The following is a 12,110-nucleotide window of genomic DNA, read 5'->3' as shown; positions in this document are numbered from 1 at the left end:
AGCAGCCTCGACCTGCTGGGCTCCAGCGATCCTTCCACCTCAGCCTTCCAAGTTGCTGGAACTACAGGCGTGCATTACCACGCCCGGCTTATTTTTTGATTTATTGTAGAGATGAGGTCTCGCCAAGTTGCCCAGGCGGGTCTCGAACCCGCGGGCTCAGGCAATCCACTCACCATCATATATAATTTTTATCATATATTGCTAAATTCTATTTGTTAGTATTTTGTTAAAGATTTTTGTGTCTATATTCAAAGGGATGTTGGTCTATAGTTTTCTTCTTTGTACTGTCTTTGGATTTTGAATCTTGGTGATATTAGCTATACAATTAACTGAGAAATGTTTCTTCTTCTATTTTCTGAAGGTGATTCTGTGTAATCAGAGTTAATTCTTTTTTAAATGTTTAATAGAGTCCTTCAGTGAAACCATTTAGGCCTGGAGATATTTTGTGAAAGAGGGTGAAATGTCTTAAATATCCTGGGCTGCTATGCAGTTCACGCTGGGTGAGCTACGGCAGTTTGTTTTCTGAGGAGTTGGAGTTGGTCCATTTTGTCTAAGCTGGCAAGTCTGTGCACGCTGTCTCTCCTAGTGCCCCCACTCCCTTTCATGTCTTCAGCATCTGTAGTGATATCCCTTGTTTCATTCCTAATACTGGTGATTTGTGTCCACTGTTTTTTTCTTTGTCAGTCTTGCAACAGGTGTGTCAATGTTATTGATTTTTTTTTCACAGAAGCAGCTCTTTGTTTTGTTAATTTTTCTCTGTTGTTTTTCTGTTTCCAGTTTCACTGATTTTTATTGATTTCTGCTTTTTTCTTATTGTTTCCTTTCTTCTACATGCTTTGCTCTGCTGTTCTGTTCTTAAGGTGGAAGTTCAGGCGATGGACTTAAGATGATTCTTCTTTTCTGATGTATGTGTTTAGTACTGTAGATTTCCCCCACAGTACTGCTTTGGTTGTGTCCAACAAATGTTGTTGTTGTTTTTTACTGAAATTTTCATTCGGTTCTGTGTTCTCTTTTGGTTTCCCTTGATAACTTTTTGGACTCATGAATTATTTTTCCTGCTTTCCTCTGAGTTATTTCATCATTTTTTAGAATTCCGTCTTGAGTTATCTGTAATGTTTGAGGATATCTCTTTGTATAGTGTTCTTAGTGACTCCTCTAAGTATTACGTTATGTATACAGAGTTCGTCTCACTCTAGCAGTGGTGTTCTTCTACCAGTCCAAGTGAAGTCCAGAAGCTTTGCCTTCCTTTACAGGCCTTTACTCCTCCCTATTTATGATGTAATTGTCTTAAATATTGCCTCTCCATACACTTAGAACCACATCAGATAGTATGCCAATTGTTGTTTCAACAGTAAAAGCATGATTTAGAAAACTCAAGAGGAAACGGAAAGCCTGTTATAGTTACTCATATTTTGATTGTTGTGTTTTCTTCTTCCTTTCCGATGTGCCAGTATGTCTTTTCTATCACTTCCTTCATGTTTATAGAACTGCCCTTAGCTTTTCTTTTAGAATAGCTCTGATGGCAACACCTACTTTGTTTTCTTTTATCCGAAAATACTTTCAGTTCTCATAAAAATAAAAAACCATACACTCTTCGTGGGAGCTAAATAAATAAAAAATATCTTCACTTCTTGTTTTTGAAACGTAGCTTTGTATCTTTACTGGCTGTGGGATTCGGGGTTGACAGTTCTTTTCTTTTAGCACCTAAAAAATATTTTGCCACTTCCTCTTGTCGTCATTGTTTTTGATGTGAGATCTGCTGTCATTCTTAATTGTTTTATCTTCAGATGTGAGATGCCATTTTTCTGTGGCTGCTTTTAAAACTTTTCTTTGTCCTCTGTTTTCAGAAGTTAAATTATGATGTGTCTTAGCACAGATTTCTCTGGGTTTATCATGTTTGGAGTTCAGTCAGCTACTTAAGTCTGTACCTTTATGTTTTTTGCCAAATTTAAGAAGTATTCAACCCTTATTTTTTCAGGTTCTAATCCAGCCCTGCCTACTTTCTCCTCTCCTTCTAGGATCCCAATGTCATAATTGTTAGCTATTTTACTCCACAGATCCCTGAGGCTCTGTTCATTCTTTTTTTCCGTCTTTTGTATTCTGTTATTCCAATTGAGTATTTCTATTACTCTGTCTTCTGGTTAAGTGACTTCTCCCTCTACCCCCTCCACTCTGCTATTGAGCCCCTGTACTGAGTTTTTATTTTGGTTATGATATTTGTCCATTCAAAACTTGTTTTAAATAGTGTATCTCTGTGAGTAGTTTAAAATAGGATGATTTGTATCCTTAAAAGTTCAACCATTTTGTTCTTATTTACATCTACTTCCTTTTTGAGGCTCTCTAGTTTCTTATTGAGACTGTTTTTTCATTCATTTCAAGCATGATCATAATTGTTTGTTGAAGCCTCTTTTAAGAGTATGAATGCATTAAATTCTTTTCCAGAAAATTCTGACATCCCTGTCATCTTGGTGTTGGCATTTATCAGTGATTGCTTTTTAAAAAATATTTTTTATTTGAGACCTTCTCAGTTTGGGGTATAAAAAATGATTTTAGATTGCAATCTAGACATTTTCTTATTATTCTCTGAGATATTTTATCTCATTTAAACCTGTTTTAGTTGACTTTCTCTGACATTGCTCCATTTGGGGAACTGCCTCATTACTGCCATGTGTAGGTAGAAACCTGACTTCTTCACCTGGCTTCCTTTGAAAGCCAGTGAGTGGTGGCTCCTCTTGACTGCTTCCTGGGGTTGGATGCTCCTGGTCCCCGTGGTGTCCACAGCTGGGCGTGGCCTCTGCTACTGGTGGAAGGAGAAAGTGCTGACGCTCTACTAGTCCTCCTCTGGAACTACCCCAGTGCAGAGGGGGAGGGATGCCTCATTACTGTCCACCTGTGGGTGGAAAGCCAGGCTCTCCACATGGCCTCTACTGACTCCATGTTGGAGGAGCACTTTGCTACCAGCCAGCAGAGCCGGAAGTCCTGGCTCCCTGCTCAGCTTTCTATGATGCTGCCCCAGCAAGGGTGTTGGGGAACCTTATCACTCCATCCAGAGGTGCTTGTCTGGGCTCCCCACCGGTCCTTTGCTCATGTAGGTGGGTTGGGAAAGCAGTTTTTCTGTGATGTCTGGCTGGAGTTGCAGCAGTTGTTTAAAAGCTTTCTGTCTATCTCAGCTGCCTGGTTTTTGGTACTTTGCTGAAGGGAGCAGGCCTCTATTGGGGCTTTTTGGGTTTTTCTGGTCTGCATCATTGGCCTTTCTGGGGTGCTGGTCTCTTTGTCTCCAAGTGTGGGATATATGAGATAAAAATAACTCATAGGTATGTTTTCTTTGGGTCCTGAGGTCTTTATCCAGTTTGCTTTCTCTCCATCTTTCAATTTTCTTATGTCTGTTTTATATATATTCTCCAGAATTGTTCCATTGCCCTTAATGGGAAGAATAGGGAGAAGCATGTCTATGGTGAGAAGTTTGAGATCACATTAGATCTCTGGATGCCCCTGGTGAATTCAGTTACTTAATTTTAACATAATCTTAAGGAAAATTATTATAGCAAGATTTTGGCATGGTTTTCCTTAAATCACTAGAATTGGTTTGTATTTGTAAGAAGTCATCCTATTTTAAATTACTCACAGAAATATACTGCTTAAAACAATTATGCATCAAGTAATTATTATTTTAACAGAAAAATAAAGTTATAAATATGTATGGGGAAAATAAGCACATTAAAGCATATTTCAAATACTTGTAATTTTAATGCTTTTTCCCTTATATTGTTTTTTACAATGAAGTTATAGATAATAAAATTATATAACAATAAAATCTAAACTGTTTTTCAAAGTAAGTTATTTTTCTCTATGATTATACATCTATAGATTTTTTTGAAAAGAGTTTTAATTAATTAATTGAGGCTGGGCTCAGTGACTCACACCTATAATTCCAGCACTTTGGGAGGCTGAGGCGAGAGGATTGCCTGAGGCCGGGGGTTCGAGACCATCCTGGGCAACTTGGTGAGACCTCATCTCTATAATAAATCACAAAAACTAGCCGGGCGTGGTGGCGTGCGCCTGTAGTTCCAGCTACTTGGAAGGCTGAGATGGAAGGATCGCCTGAGCCCAGCAGGTCGAGGCTGTGGTGGCGATGAGCTTGCCACTGCACTCCAGCCTGGGCAACAGAGTGAGACTCCAACTCAAAAAAAAAAAAAAAAAAGAAAGTTAACTAATTGACTGTTAAAAACAGACTATATACCAAAGTCTGTGCTAGAGATATAATTACGATCAAAACATCTACCCCTGCTTTAATCAAACTTAAAGTAGACTCCTACAGTAAAACTGCAAAATAATAAATGAAATCAAGTCTTCTATGAAAGCATTTTATATGTTTTTATGAATAGTGCTGCTGCACAAATTAGGGTATTGTCTTTTGAGTATATTATTCCAAATACCATGTACAGAAAAACTGCTTTCTGAAGCAGTGGTATTTATCACCAATGTTTATTGAAATTAAATTGAAAACAAAAATTATATCATGAAGTGTTTAATTGGATTTACAGTGAGGCATATTTCAGTAGTTTCTGAAATGTTTCTTGGATTTTTAATATTGGTTTAAAGTGTAAAAGACAATATTACCCAATGATGGCTATGGTTGTTAATGGTTTATATTAGCTGAAAGCTGTAAAATCATCCAAGGACTCTGTTAGCATTAGAATAATAATTTACCAAGACAATTACCACATACTGGAATTTCTTGCAGCTCTAATTCAGTATTATTAATAATGGATAAAATTGCACTTTTCTCAGGTTGCTGTGGGCAGCAGGGAATTATTTCAATGAATATTTCAGCACATTATTTTAATCATTGTTTCTCCAAATCCAAGTGGGCAATTTTTTATACTTCTTAATTCAGTCTACTAAGAAGCCATGGTCATTAAATTGCAAACTATTTGTAGTGAGTTCTGTCCTGTGATTTACAAGCCTTGTTAAAAACAGTGTAAAAGAAAGCAAACTGTGCCATTAATACTTGTAATTTGATGTTGCATTTGTTACTAAATGCACCATGATTAATGCTTTTAGTAGAAGGAAGAAAATTGTAAACGAAAAAAAGTAGAGCTGAGTGTTATAATGCCTAAAATACATGAATGTTACTATTGTTTGTTTATTTGTAGAGGAAGCATGTATACAAATACAAATGTAAAATATAAATATCTCAAAAATTATCTCAATTTGCCAATGAGATGAAGAAATAAAGCTTCAATTTTATGGAAAAAGTGTATTTCTAGTTATGTATTGCTATTAATAGGGATTCTGTCTTTTTATTTTCTCATCCTTAGCCAATTACACGATTTCTGGCGTTTGGATTACTGGGAAGATGATCTTCGTCGAAGGAGAAGATTTGTTCGCAATGCATTTGGTTCCACTCACGCTGAAGCATTGCTCAAAGCGGCAATAGAGTATGGTCAGTAACTGTGCCTTTTATTCAAAAATACCATGTGGTTGAGAATTCATTTATTTCAGTAGTATTTAATGTTCTTCATGTCACAAGTCTGAAATATTTTGTCTGCTTTATCCTTCAGTATCATTTGGGTCACACTTAATCAGCCCAGTATTTCTCACACAAGATATATTTTTTACCCTGAAACTTCTTTTTAAGAAATTAAAAGATTTTACAATACTGGTTCTTAATCAACATCCCTTTCATATATTCTAAAGCAAGAATAAAATTTTTTTTTCAGTGTCATTCAAATTTTGATGACTAATAATCATGGTAAAAAATAAATATATATATATAATATATAGTTCTGAGTACAGAATCACATTATACAAATATACAGACATTATACAAGTACACATATATACATGTGGTATATATGTATATTTGTATGATGTGATTCTGTACTCAGAATTATATATTTTATGTATACCTTTGCACACACTTATTTATACTGTATAAATATATATATACACACATAATATATGTATACTGTGTGTATATATTCATATATATCTAACTGAAGCATGTTTTATTAATAATCCCTTTACATATTTTGTATTTTAATTTCACTCTATTCTTTTCAGTTCAATAAAACAAAATTAAATTAAAAATCCTATTAGTCTTCACATTTAATTGTCTAATCCTCCAGTGGATTGCAAATGAACTTTGAGAAAGATAGTCCCCCATTTATAATATCATCAACTATCACAGTGCAGTAGAGCTGTACCCTAAATTGTCCTTTATAAAATGTACAGTAAAAAGTAAATATCAAAATATTTTTGCTGCTTAATAGAAATGCTGCTACTTTAGATTGTTGGCCACTAAGAATTATGATTAGGAACCCTTGACCTATTTGCTCATTTTTAAATACTCTAACAAGTTTGAATTTAATAAAACATATCAGAATTTTATAAAACACATACAGTGAAGGAGTACCAATAATGAGCCCTATTCATATATTTTTGTCATTATCCACTTTTATTCTTTCAATTACTTGTATTTTATTATATTAATTTTCATTTATTTGGGAGTAATAAACAAGCCATCTGATTTAAAATTTACTATAGTAGGTAAATAGTTTTATATCAAACTGTAGTCTATATCATGAAACACCATTCATGTGCTTAATAAATGGAATAGGGAAAGTGTGTAATCCTAATAAAAAGACAAAATGTACAAAGCTCTTAAAATTTGTCATTCCAGGCAGCTGTTCATTATTGTACCTTAGTAAGGCTCACAACATCATTAAATAAATAGATGAGGATTTTATATGAAAATGTCATACCTGAGATAAAAGTTACAAAGTAACTTTATACAGTAAAAGCAACTATGTAAAAAAAAACTGCTAGAAAAAAATCAATTGACCTTACTATAAGTGATTTCTTTAATCAACTCAAAAAGTTATCGAAGGATTTTAGCACCCTAAGGATTTGATACCAACTTACAATGAAGCGTTTCCTTTATGATCCTATAGCAGAGATTCTTAGAACTATCTGCTTACTTAGCAATGACTTGTTTTATTACGTGAGCTTAAAATTACTAAACTTCATTTCATTTGCCCAGTAATTTAGACTTTTTCACCAATTCATCCTGAATCCATGGCATTTGAAATTAAAAACATCTAGAGACAACTTGTAGCAGAGCAGGCTGCAGAGGTGTCATTAATGATATCGAATTGACAAGACTTTAATTATACAGGATTCACATTATACTACATTCTGTATTCTACGGGATTTACGAAAAGACTTTGTTAGAAAAAATAGTTCTTTTTTCTCTTAAAAGTGAATACTTAGCTGGGCTCGGTGGCTCAGCCTGTAACGCGCCTTTGGGAGGCTGAGGCGAGTGGATTGCCTGAGCCCGCGGGTTCGAGACCCGCCTGGGCAGCGAGACCTCATCTCTACAATAAATAAAAAAATCAGCCAGGCGTGGTAGCGCATGCCTGTAATTCCAGCTACTGGGAAGGCTGAGGCGGAAGGATCGCTGGAGCCCAGCAGGCGTGGCTGCAGTGGCCAGGAGGGGCCACTGCACTCCAGTCTGGGCGACCAAGTGAGACTCCAACTCAAAAAAAAAAAAAAAAAAGTGAATACTTTAATTTGTGTTTAGTGTGTAAAATATTTCTATGAGTAAACCAGTGTCAAAGCCTAACAGTAACAAATTTTAGAATCTTTTACCTTAATATCTTTTTGAAACTGATGGTCACATTTTAGTAACATAGTAACTAATGTAAATGAGCCTAAACTAAAACACAACACTCTAAGTTGAAATGGATAAAAGGTATAAGTGATACTAAATATTCTCTGTGTGCACTATAAGTGTATTTTAAAATACAGTATTTATGGATTTTCAATGCTAGATCATCAGCAGTATTCAGAACCTACTGTTCCTCTTGAGCTGGGCCATTTAATAAAAGGAAAGATGAGTATGTTTTTGTTGTATACATATTAAGAATACGCCATAAAATATCTAGGAGATCTGCATGTTGCCTATCCTGAAGTTACTCCATGTTCATTCTCAGGGTTAAGATTGTGGAGTAGAAAACAAAAGAGAACAAAAGCAATTATTTTCTAACCTTGGTTGCAGTCACGCCTTTTGGAACTGAGTAGAGTTAGGAGTAAAAAAAAAAATATGAAGGGTGAGTGGAAAGCACTCCCTGGATCCTTTGTGCATACTAGAGGAAGGAATTACAAACTACCCCAAGAAACATGGAGGCTCGTGCCTTCTCCCTACTTCTCGGTGTGTCTGCTAACCTATGTATAAGGAATTTCTTCAGAAGAAATAGGAAGTAGGCACCTCTAAGTATTACAAAATACTTCATCAAGTAAAAATAGATATTGAAAACTTAATTAAAAGCAGAATTTTTGGGCAGTCCCTTTCGGTCCCCTTCCACTGTGGGAGCTTCTCTGTCCTCTCAATAGATCGTGCTTTTAAAAATATGCTAAATAAATAAATAAAAGCAGAATTTTTTTATTTTAAAGAAAGATTTTGATTTACATATTGCCAGCACATTCATATAAAAGTAAAAATAACCTCAGCCCATCTTGTACATACTATGCTATTCAACATTTCAATGTGTTTAGGTATTTTGAAATCTGACAGTGTGTAGACTGACATCCAAATGAATGAATGTTTTGGAGTTATGAAAACATAGATTAAAGGTATATGTATAGCAGGATTCTGCAAATTCTGAATTAACTTCTAGGATAAATTGAAATTCCTACTTATTCCTTCCTCTATGTTTAATAATTACAGTATTTCAATTACCCTATTATTAAATTCTGTATTCAGAGTTAAGTGTAAACTGTAGAGAGCCTCTTCTGAAAACTTCGGTCAAAAAATTTTTATATGCGCCAAAGTGGTAGGAACAAGTTATGTGTTAGGAACAAACTAACATTTTAAAGATGGAACTTTCAGTATGGCTAGTAGTATCTGAATCAGCGATCCAAGTTTTCAGCATTTTGAATGCGCTGTCTATGCTGGGAGAGTAATCTTCAATTAGTTAAAAAGGGAATCATTACATACATAAACATCACAACAATCCCTAGGATTTGAACCACTGGTTGGTCTTATCCTTTAATGTAGCGCACCATGTCTCAAGAATAGGAGCCTGTATTAGTGTAATAGAAGTGAAACTGATTCAGCTGACTTCGTGTTTTAATAAAAATTTTTGTCATTTGATTCTCTTTGATATCCTAAATTCATCTAAACATATGAGATTAAATTGTGGTTAAATTTTCATGTGATGGGAAGTGACATTTAGCCATAACTTGGATTTCATGACATTAATTTTAAGCAACTTACTTGGAGCCTCAAATTCAACATATTAACAGTGCTTTCTTTTAAATGAGCAAACAATCAGAATTGGATGTAATTTCAAGGGAAAAAAGGATAGTAGTTTTATTTCATATTTATTTTTAAAAGCTTTCCCTTCAATTCATCATTAAAACTTGGTTGACCTTTTTCGGTTGGAAAAATATCCTTTACACTGATGGGGTTTTTTCATGCTTTTTAGTAATACTAATGAGTTGAATAATTTATGAGGTTGTCATGTGCAAAAGATTTTGTGTGATTTGATATACTTTCAGCCTCTGGTGTTGGAATGTGATTAATAAAAACCTAGAGGCATGTAATTTTTTCCCTGATGTTTAATGTTCTAATTTCTCATGTATTGAATGTATTATTTAGGTGTTTTCTAATAGTAAAATTTCATGTAATCTAATTGATAACTGGGAATTTTACAGACCATAGCAATGGAAAAATATTTAGAAAATGTTTTTAAACTCATAAACTCATCTTCTGACCTGCAGGGTTTTCTTCTTCAGGACAAATTAGCTAATAGGGAAAAGATTGAACAAAGGAGGCTGTTCTGTATATTATTTATATATTAAAATAAAACCTAGACTGACTACTGGTACATTTCTAGTGCATGAAAATTATGGCTATCAAAGAATACAAAATATTAATAAGTTTGGTGTCTTTGTTGACTGTCAGTTATCATTTCAGCTCTCTTTCCCTTCCATAACTTACAATGGAACAATGTTTCATCAAAGCCTAAGATTGCAAGCGCCTCCATGCCTGTGATCAAAGACATCATCTTAAATAGGTCTGATCAGGCATCCCAGAAGAGGGCAGGCTGCTTCAGCCTGAGGAAAAAAAAAAACATGGAGCAAAGATGACAAAGTTAATCAGTCATTTCTTGGCAATAAATAATAAAATATGCTGAGAACTGCAAATGAGAACATTCTTAGGTTCCTCAGAGATGTGTCTGCTTAACACCTGATTTATCCAAGATTGTGAAGCCATCAAGATATGACCTTGATGAATAAAAAGTAGTTCTGTAATGAATCTGGAATTAAATTAGTTTTGATGGTATGTGCATAACTACTGCAATGTGCTACTTGCAGTCATCAAAAAATAAAAAAGGCACTGAGAATTTCAAAAAATGCTAATGCAGCTATACAATTGTTGAGAAAGAAGCTATCAAATAATCTGACTTCATTTTTCAAAGAGGGTATGGTTATTGTAACATTTGGGAAAGATAATTTGATTTTTTAACCTAATAACCCATTGGTTATATTATACAGAGACTCTAAAACATTTTTATTGTTGTTCGTTATAACTCTATTTTAAATGGTATATTATTAATTGGATCTCCATATTTGGAATGAAATAGGTGATCTGGTTATGGTTAAGATCATTTATTTAACCCTTAATAAGTTTCTTTTAAAGAGAGAGAATGACATGCAGGGAAGTATCTGTCAACTCTTTTTGGTGTCAGTGTCAAATTTTAGTATTACAGCCACGTCTTCACCCCATGGTTTTTATAATCTCAAAATAATTGAAGTGGATTATGTAAGGCTAAGCTACAAAATCTGCGTACAACGTACTTTTTTTCAGATATAATATAGCATTTTTCATGTCAGTAAATGTTTTAACAAGCCACCTCCATTTTCAGGTTGAAGATACAGATTGTAGACTTTAAACAGATTCAGAGGAATCAAATAACTTTATTAATTTAAAAGCATTTATCAAACAGCTTCTGCACAGTGTGCATGTACTAAATGCTGGATTTGGAGACTGAGATGGTTTCTGCCATCTAACAGCACATGGTTTAATGACTCTCACTAGGGATGGAGGTGGAGTGCCCTACTAGCAGCTTATTGGTAGAGGCCAGGATTGCTGCTCAAAACACCCTCCCATGCACAGGATGGGTCCCCAGGTCAGCAATAACAATCCCAACGCACAAAAAAAAAAAACAGCCCAAAATGTCAGTAGTACCAAAGTTTGAAAAGCCTTCGTCTAGTGGAAAGAATAAATAGTTATAAAGGGAGAGAGTAGTTCGAATGGAGCACAGAGGGAACAGGGACTCACTGAGCCTGGGTGGAGTGGGCTTCACAGAAGTCATGACTTACAAATTGTCTCAAGAGATAACTACGAATTTACCAGAAGATCAGCTAAGGCATTGCAGAGATAACAAAAAGTATGAAGTCTCAGAGGCATCAGGATGCTGACTTGTTCCTTTGACTGACCTCAGTATTTTACATTGCATAAGTCACATGTAAAAGTTTCAGAAAGTATTTTTATTTTAGACATGTCATATCCTTAGATGAAACAAAAACCATTTGAGGGAAAAAATCAGTTCTATCTATTCCATTAGGGGCATCCACATTGATACAATTCCTTGTGCTTACTACTCAGCTGCTATTCTTTATTTGATTGACTAAATGCAAGGGATACACACAGCATTTTGACCATACCATTCATCACTTTGGGTAACAGTAATGAAGGATGGGTTTCCTTTGGGCTTGGTCTAAAAGTATGATTTTCGTTGAGGGAAGTAGTCATTATCCTAGAGGGAGGTCGTAGTTCCATAATGTTCGTGTTAGTGCTAACTAGCATGGAACTTATTTACATCACTGTTTATAGTCTTACTTATATTCTTTTAGACTAATTTTTGGAGAAGTGTATACACAATTGCACTTATAAATAATTATAGCACGATAAATATGTTCATCAAAGTGCATTAAAAATGCTATGGAAGAAATATATTTTAACTGAACTTGAAAAGATGAACATGAATATTCCCAAGCCAATGAATGGGAGGGTGGCATTGTGGAGAAGGGGACCATAC

General features: G+C 34.8%; 1 protein-coding gene across 1 annotated transcript in view; it reads left to right on the top strand.

Moving 5' to 3' along the window:
- Window positions 1-5,313: 5,313 nt before the first annotated feature.
- NBEA (neurobeachin) overlaps window positions 5,314-12,110 on the top strand; it is a 234,495-nt gene continuing 227,698 nt past the window's right edge. Inside the window, exon 1 of the mRNA XM_008060378.2 lies at window positions 5,314-5,446. The gene's annotated coding sequence lies outside the window, so the exon portion shown is untranslated. The remainder of the gene's footprint in view (window positions 5,447-12,110) is intronic.

This window comes from Carlito syrichta, unplaced genomic scaffold (genome assembly GCF_000164805.1).
Source record: "Carlito syrichta isolate Samal-C Ts95f unplaced genomic scaffold, Tarsius_syrichta-2.0.1 Scaffold304601, whole genome shotgun sequence".
In the NCBI taxonomy this organism is placed as follows: domain Eukaryota; kingdom Metazoa; phylum Chordata; class Mammalia; order Primates; family Tarsiidae; genus Carlito; species Carlito syrichta.
Note: the sequence above shows the minus strand (reverse complement) of the source record. Positions and strands in the feature narration are given on the sequence as shown.